The 7,500-nt window shown below is 45.2% G+C and overlaps 1 protein-coding gene across 1 annotated transcript in view; it reads right to left on the minus strand.

Annotated features, from left to right (window-relative positions):
• LOC143283355 (neuroglobin-like) overlaps positions 1 to 7,500 on the minus strand; it is a 28,133-nt gene that overhangs the window by 19,563 nt on the left and 1,070 nt on the right. The gene's annotated exons all lie outside the window — the stretch shown is intronic.

Genomic DNA, 7,500 nt, shown 5'->3' on the forward strand with positions numbered 1-7,500 from the left:
GGGTGAGAGTAATGCTGGCATTTGAACGACTGGTGTGTAAGTGCTTTGATTTCTCGGTTCACAGGTTTCAGCGCTGTATGAATTATTGTAGTAGTAGTAGCAGCAGTAGTAGTAGTAGAAGTTGTAGTAGTAGTAGTAGTAGTAGTAGTAGTAGTATGAAGGGTTGATGTGGGTGCAGCACTGCAAACTGTTCCACACTACGACACACCAGCTTCTGCCGTCATATTCAGAGCAAATTAAATCATCGATGTCCTGAATATTGATTGATTGTTGAATTTGGATACTGCACACACACACACACACACACACACACACACACACACACACACACACACACACACACACACACACACACACACACACACAACGCACACACTACACTACACTACACTACACACACACACTACACTACACACACACACACACACACACACACACACACACACACACACACACACACACACACACACACACACACACACACACACACACACACACACGTTTTAACAGACTCGGCATTCACATGTCCGTGATTACAATCAGACGTCAACCGATCAATGCCATCAACCCACTGCAGGCGAACATGACCGCAGGGAAAGCGTCTCTCTGCCACTGACGTCACCAATGCTGCCGGAGAGCGCTGATTAAAAGATTGAAAAGGTCAAGCAGTCGTCATCTCAAGACACCCATTCCCGTGCTCATTGTGCTGACAGGAAATTCACCACCGTGGAATGTCTTCGTAATGGCCTAGAGGTAACGCGTCTGCCTAGGAAGCGAGAGAATCTCAGCGCGCTGGTTCGAATCACGGCTCAGCTGCCGATATTTTTCTCCCCCCCCCCCCTCCACTAGACCTAGAGTGGTGGTCTGGACGCTAGTCATTCGGATGAGACGATAAACTGAGGTTCCGTTTGCAGCATGCACTCAGCGCACGTAAAAGAACCCACGGCAACAAAAGGGTTGTTCCTGGTAAAATTCTGTAGAAAAATCCACTTCGATAGGAAAACAAATAAAACTGCACGCAGGAAAAAAAAAAAAATGGGTGGCGCTGTAGTGTAGCGACGCGTTCTCCCTTGGGAGATCAGCCCGAATTTCACACAGAGAAATCTTTTGTGATAAAAAGAAATACAAATACAAATAATAATAATAACGATACGATTACATTGTGCTGAAGTTAAAAGATTCAATGTCCCACAGCATTTCATGGCTGCTGGGTGGGGCGTTGGAGGGGGGGATTGGGAGGGGGGCGGGGGCGGAGGTGGTGCAGTGAATTCGTCATATCCACTGTTGCTGTTTAGTGCTCAGCATTGGAAGGTGGGCCTCTCATCCTCTCCTTCCTTCCGCCGTTTTTAATCCCTCCCCCCCCCCTCTCCAGATAGTCATCGAGGACAGCAGTTACCTCCTCTGCTGGTCTGATGGTAATAGTCGAACACGACTGACTATCATACATACGATTTTCCCCAAACCGGGGTTTTGTACCCACCTGGATGGAGTGAGGGAAAATCGGAGTAAAATGCCCATGGACACAACACCATGCCGAGAACAGGGACCCGAACCCCGGTCACTGGTGAACACTGGGTCTGAAGTCCAACCACGCCTTTACAACCGATTCCGTCGCGGCAAGGCAAGGGAAGGCAAGGCAAGGCAAAGTAAGGCAAGGCAAGGCAAGGCAAGGCAAGGCAAGGCAAGGCAAGCCAAGGAGTTTATTTCGTATGACCCCTGGGGGCATTGAAACATTACATACGTTCATCATTTACACATATCCAATAAATACAAAAAAGAGGGATGTTAAAAACATTCGTTCAATCACTTAATATACACATTGACAAGTGCTATTTCACTCATATTTTCTCCCCCTCCACTAGACCTTGAGTTGTGGTCTGGACGCTAGTCATTCGGATGAGACGATGAACCGAGGTCCCGTGTGCAGCATGCACTTAGCGCACGTAAAAGAACCCACGGCAACAAAAGGGTTGTTCCTGGCAAAATTCTGTAGAAAAGTCCACTTCGATAGGAAACACAAATAAAACTGCACGCAGGAAAAAAAAAAAAAAAATGGGTGGCGCTGTAGTGTAGCGACGCGCTCTCCCTGGGGAGAGCAGCCCGAATTTCACACAGAGAAATCTGCTGTGATGAAAAGAAATACAAATACAATATATACAATCGTCATCATCATCATCATTATCATGATGCATGAACACTGTCAACCTTGACTGGACCCTGGAGACACAGCCACGATTCACGCACGACTGACCAATTTCCCCCAGCCTCCACCTTCGTTTTGCACGTGCACGCCATCACGGGCACATGACAGGTGAAGCAGAAGCGGAAGGATGTAAGCTGCTGAAGCTAAAAGCTAGTTCGTCTTCCTTTTCTTTATTACCATCCCCCGTATTCATGCGCCATCGATTTTTTTTTTTTTTTTTTTTTTTTTTTTTTTTTTTTTTAATTTTCGTTCTGTGTGTCTGGCTAGCTTATTTTGTTTGTTGTTTTGTTTTAATGAAAGCTATGAACAGTTAATGAATAGATAGACAGATAGATAGACAGATACATACATACATACATACATACATACATACATACATACAGATTGGTTGATTGATTGTTCTGGACCTTTTGTGAAATAAAATCACAGCGAAACATTTTGCTTACTTGACAAGAACATCATTATTTTCATGTTTATTCGTTCTGTGGTTGGTGGTGCTGGTTGGTTGGTTGGTTGGTTGGTTAGTCCCCCAGTCCCACAATCACCCCCCTCCCCTCCCATCTCCCTTAACATATACAGCACCCATACCCCAACCCCCACCCACCATCCCACCCCCCTTCCCATCCCTCATCCCCACCCAACACATACACAAAAAAGTGAGAGAGCGATAGAGACAGAGGCAGACAAGCAGAGAGAAACAAAGAGAGAGAGAGAGAGAGATAGGGGGACAAAAAGAGGGAGCCATACACACACACACACACACACACACACACACACACACACACACACACACACACACACACACACACACACACGATAAAGAGAGGGGGGGACAAACACACACACACACACACACACACACACACACACACACACACACACACACACACACACACACACACACACACACACACACACACACACACACACACACACGATAAAGAGAGACAGACAGACAGAAAGAAAGAACAGAAAGACAGACAGACATACGAGACACAGACAGAAAGTCAGACACAGACAGAGACAGAGAGAGAGAGCAACAGAAAGACAGACAGAGACACAGAGATAGACAGACACAGCTAGAGAGAGAGAGACAGGGAGAAACAGAAACAGACAGCAACAGACAGACAGACAGCAAACCGAAACAGACAGCTAGCCAAACAATCAGACAGACAGAGAGATGAAATGATGGCGTGCGCTGGGCTCATACGGAAGACAATGTAATTGCTATACGCTATACTCGTTTGTCATTCCTTCATTGAACCGTCCAGGTATTGACAGACACTCGCTGTGGTGAACAGAGCATCTCCATTAGTTCCTCCCCCACCCCCCACCCCCACCCCCCGCACACTCCCCCCACGGCCCCCCCTCCCCCCCCCCCCCATCCCCCTCCTCCAAACCACCGTCGCCGTTTGTGTCACGGGTCCATTTCAATGTCTTGGGTCTACTAGCTGGATGATGTGTGGACGAAAATAATGTCATCATCTCATATGAATGTAGCCTCGTATAATATATATTAGCAAATTTATAATCATTTCGCTTTGGTTTACTTACCCTTGGGGGGTGGGGGGTGGGGGTCTGTGAAGACCAGCCTGGATTGCCCCCCATCCCCACCCCACCCCCACCCACCCCACCCACACCCCCAGGAATATAAACCTCGACTAGTCAGATCAGACCTCTCTCATCCCCTATCCTCACCCATAGTTGGATTTTTACACCCTCTCTTAACGAATGTGATATGGTGGGCGGGAGGTGGGGGTGGGGGGGGGGATCATTCTATACTTGTTTGAAATGACCCTCGGGGGTAAGCCTAGACTAGTCAGAACAGACCCCCCCTCCCACTCACTCTTGGTTAGCTTGAAATGACCCCCACCCCCAAAAACGGAGTATGGTTGCCGATATAGCGGGAGTAAAAACGGTCATAAACGTAAAAGCCCCCACTCGTGTGCATACGAGTGAACGAGAGAGCTGCTGCCCACGAACGAAGAAGAAGAACAAGAACATGAACAAGAAGAACAACAACAAGAACAACAACAAGAACAACAACAAGAACAAGAACATCAAGAACAAGAAGAACAACAAGAACAAGAACAAGAAACGACTCCGCACACACACACACACACACACACACCTCCTCCCCACCACCGGCTCCTATTTACCTCGTAGCTGAGGCCTGCCAACCTTCTGGTGGTGTATGGGTTGTATCATATTGGCCCCCTCCCTACATTCTCCCCCCCCCCCCCCAACCCCCTCCTCCCTTTCTTTTTCAATAGTTTGATTAAACCCCGTAGAGTTGGGGTTATTTCCAACCGGGAAAGGAGGGGGTGGGCCGTGGGGGGGGGGGGAGGTCGGTCTTGAACCACAAAAATAATGACTCAGAGGTTCACTCGAGGCTAGCTCAGAATTATCCCGGTGGTATAATACAGCAGGGGGGAGGGGTAGGTAGAGGCTGTTACACCGGGTTTCTTTAAATGAAGAAAACGAAACGTCAATTTATGTTGGCTTTCCAGGCTGATTTTTCATCGGCAGGAAAAAAAAAATCGATGTTGCGAACACTGCTTAAAAAAATTAAACGAATTCAAAGAGAGAGAGAGAGAGAGAGACATACATACATACATACATACATACATAGATACATACATATATACATACATACATACATACATAGATACATACATACAGAGACAGACAGAGAGAGACAGAGAGAGAGAGAGAGAGAGAGAGAGAGAGAAAGAGAAAACGTAAAATGTCTTTTTATGAGGGGATCAAGATTTTAGGTCGCCAGAAGGCCACACACCAGAGGAGACCCTGCATTGCTGCTAAGTCACTTTGGTGTTCAGTGGTGCCTGTTCAGATTTAACGTACTTAGGACACCACCTACTAAGCCACCTACTAACGACAATAATGGCTTAGTCGCGGAGCCAGACTGAGTGAGCGTCCCTCCCATAGTGGAGACCGCCACCACGTCCCTCAAACAACACGCCCCCATGAATCTGCCGACACTGAAGACATTGACAGGACTCACCCCAAGCACAGAAGTGGAGGGGCATCGAAACTGAGGTCACCATGAGAGCAGGGCATGAAAGGCCACAGTCTTCGAGACTGTTTTGTTTATATTGATGAGGAGGAGGATGACGATAACGATGATGATGTTGCTGTGGAGGTCCATTTTGGTTTGGGACTGCGTGACAAGGCTGTACTCTACGCTTCCTATCATAATGATATCCCGGCGTTAACCAGGCTCGAGAGATACAGACACTTGCAGTGTTGGTCAGGTAATAAGAGCAACACACCCAAAGACGCATCCTTGAAGTGGATGACACTCGACTGTGTGGTCCCAGTCTCCCCATTTAAGCCCACAGCTCACCCAACTCTGGGTAGGAGCCACCACGGGCCGAAGAACCCACCTCCGCTGGGATTCCAACCCGCGTCCTCCCAGCCATCAGTCCGCGACGCTAACCACTTCGCCACGGCGGCTGGTGGCATGATATTTATAGGTCGGTCCACACGACTTTGCCGCGTCCTTGAAACTGAAACTGACGTTCCGTCTTGAAAGGTCGAGTTGTTCTCTTGCTAGAGTAGATGCATTAATTAACATCGGGAATATTTATTAATGGGACATTTACGACTTTTTGACCTTTCGTTCTTTAGGTCATGTGTTTGGTTTTTCTCTCTCTTTTTTTCTTCTTCTTCTTTTAAAATTTTTTTTATGGTGTCGGTGTTATGAACTTTGTCGCTGCAACAGCTGTTGTAAGTGTTTACACGCAAGGCGTGGCCCACGTGCAGTTCGAAGTTGCCACAGGGCAGGTTAACCTTTCCTTCTCATCTGGGGGCACAAGAGTTCGTGACGACGCTGGTCCGATTCACCTGTTCCCGTTTTGCCTACCGTTTGATACCGGTGCCGCCATTCTCAGTGGCCTCTTCAAGAGAGGTTTTTTGTTTTTGTTTTTTGTTTTTATTATTGTCATTCTTTGTCCCACTTCGCCTACCCGCTGGTCCCGTTTCCCCAGTTCAACATCTCTGTCTCTGAGTCTGTCTTTAACAGTATTACTAAAGGAGTATCAGTAGCTCAAGGAGGCGTCACTGCGTTCGAACTTTTTTTTAAACAAAAATAAAATGAAATAAATAAAATTAAAATAAAAAATTAAAAAATAAGATAAAAAAATAGAAAAAATAAAAATAAAAAAATTTAAAAAATCTAAAAAAAAATAAAAATAAAATAAAAAATAAAGTATACTAAAGGAATGAGTTGTCAGCTTTTGTTCAGCATCTCTCAGTCTCTAAGTCTGTCTTTAAGAGTATACTAAAGGAATGAGGTGTCAGCAGTCTTTAACAGTATACTAAAGGAATGATATAGATATGTCCATTTAGGGAGACTTCATGGCCGATTCGGTTAATTAAGCATGGAACTTCTGATCCAGTCTTCACCAGATACTTATCGAGAGAGCAGCTCGTAACACGAATACACCGCTTCTGTCCTGCATTGGAGTGACTAAATTTCTTAAACCAAACAAAACAAAAACAAGACTCACTTGTGCCTTGCGCTTTATCAAGTCTAGGAATCATGAGGAGAAGAAAAAAAAAATTTAAACGTTAAAAAGTGCTCTGTATTAAATATGATATATAAAATAAGCTTGGGAGAAAAATACATAAATAAAATAAGAAAAAACAGGTATGCAAGAGGGATCGAACCATGCATGTTCAGTTCCGAAGCAAGCAGACTAATCCCAACTGCTGCTGCGCATCTGACGTCATTTGACTAAATGTCATACTTGAAGCAATGTTGACGTTTTCTTATTCGTGCGATAAATAGATGTGATTGTAGTGGACGAAAGAACTCCGTTTAAGTCATGTTTTTTTGTGTGTTTTATCACATCTCGATTATTCTTTTATTTCGGTGATAAAGGAGATTTTGCTATCCCTTCAAGCACAAAGCAACACATGGTAGATCTCTTAGATCTGTACGAACCAATCGAGGCCTACAACGAGCTAAAAGAAACGATTGATTCAGTTTTTCTTTTATGTTCATTCTAGTTAATACTGTGTCCACTTAAGAATATTTATATGCAGTAAACGCGTTGATAATGCAGTCAATATTGCTGTATGTGTTCTGTCCAGAATTTGTATTTCTTTCCTTTTAATTGTGAACAAGAAAAACTAGGTCATGTCTTCGATTTCAACCAACCTGCTAGTAGGCCTAACTCAGTGGGAAGCAGTTTTTAGAACTTTCGGATTTCGGAACAAAATAAACCGTTAATGATTCGGGGGGAAAAAAAGGCTTCATTCGAGAGACATAC

The sequence above is a fragment of the Babylonia areolata genome, chromosome 6, assembly GCF_041734735.1.
Source record: "Babylonia areolata isolate BAREFJ2019XMU chromosome 6, ASM4173473v1, whole genome shotgun sequence".
In the NCBI taxonomy this organism is placed as follows: Eukaryota; Metazoa; Mollusca; class Gastropoda; order Neogastropoda; family Buccinidae; genus Babylonia; species Babylonia areolata.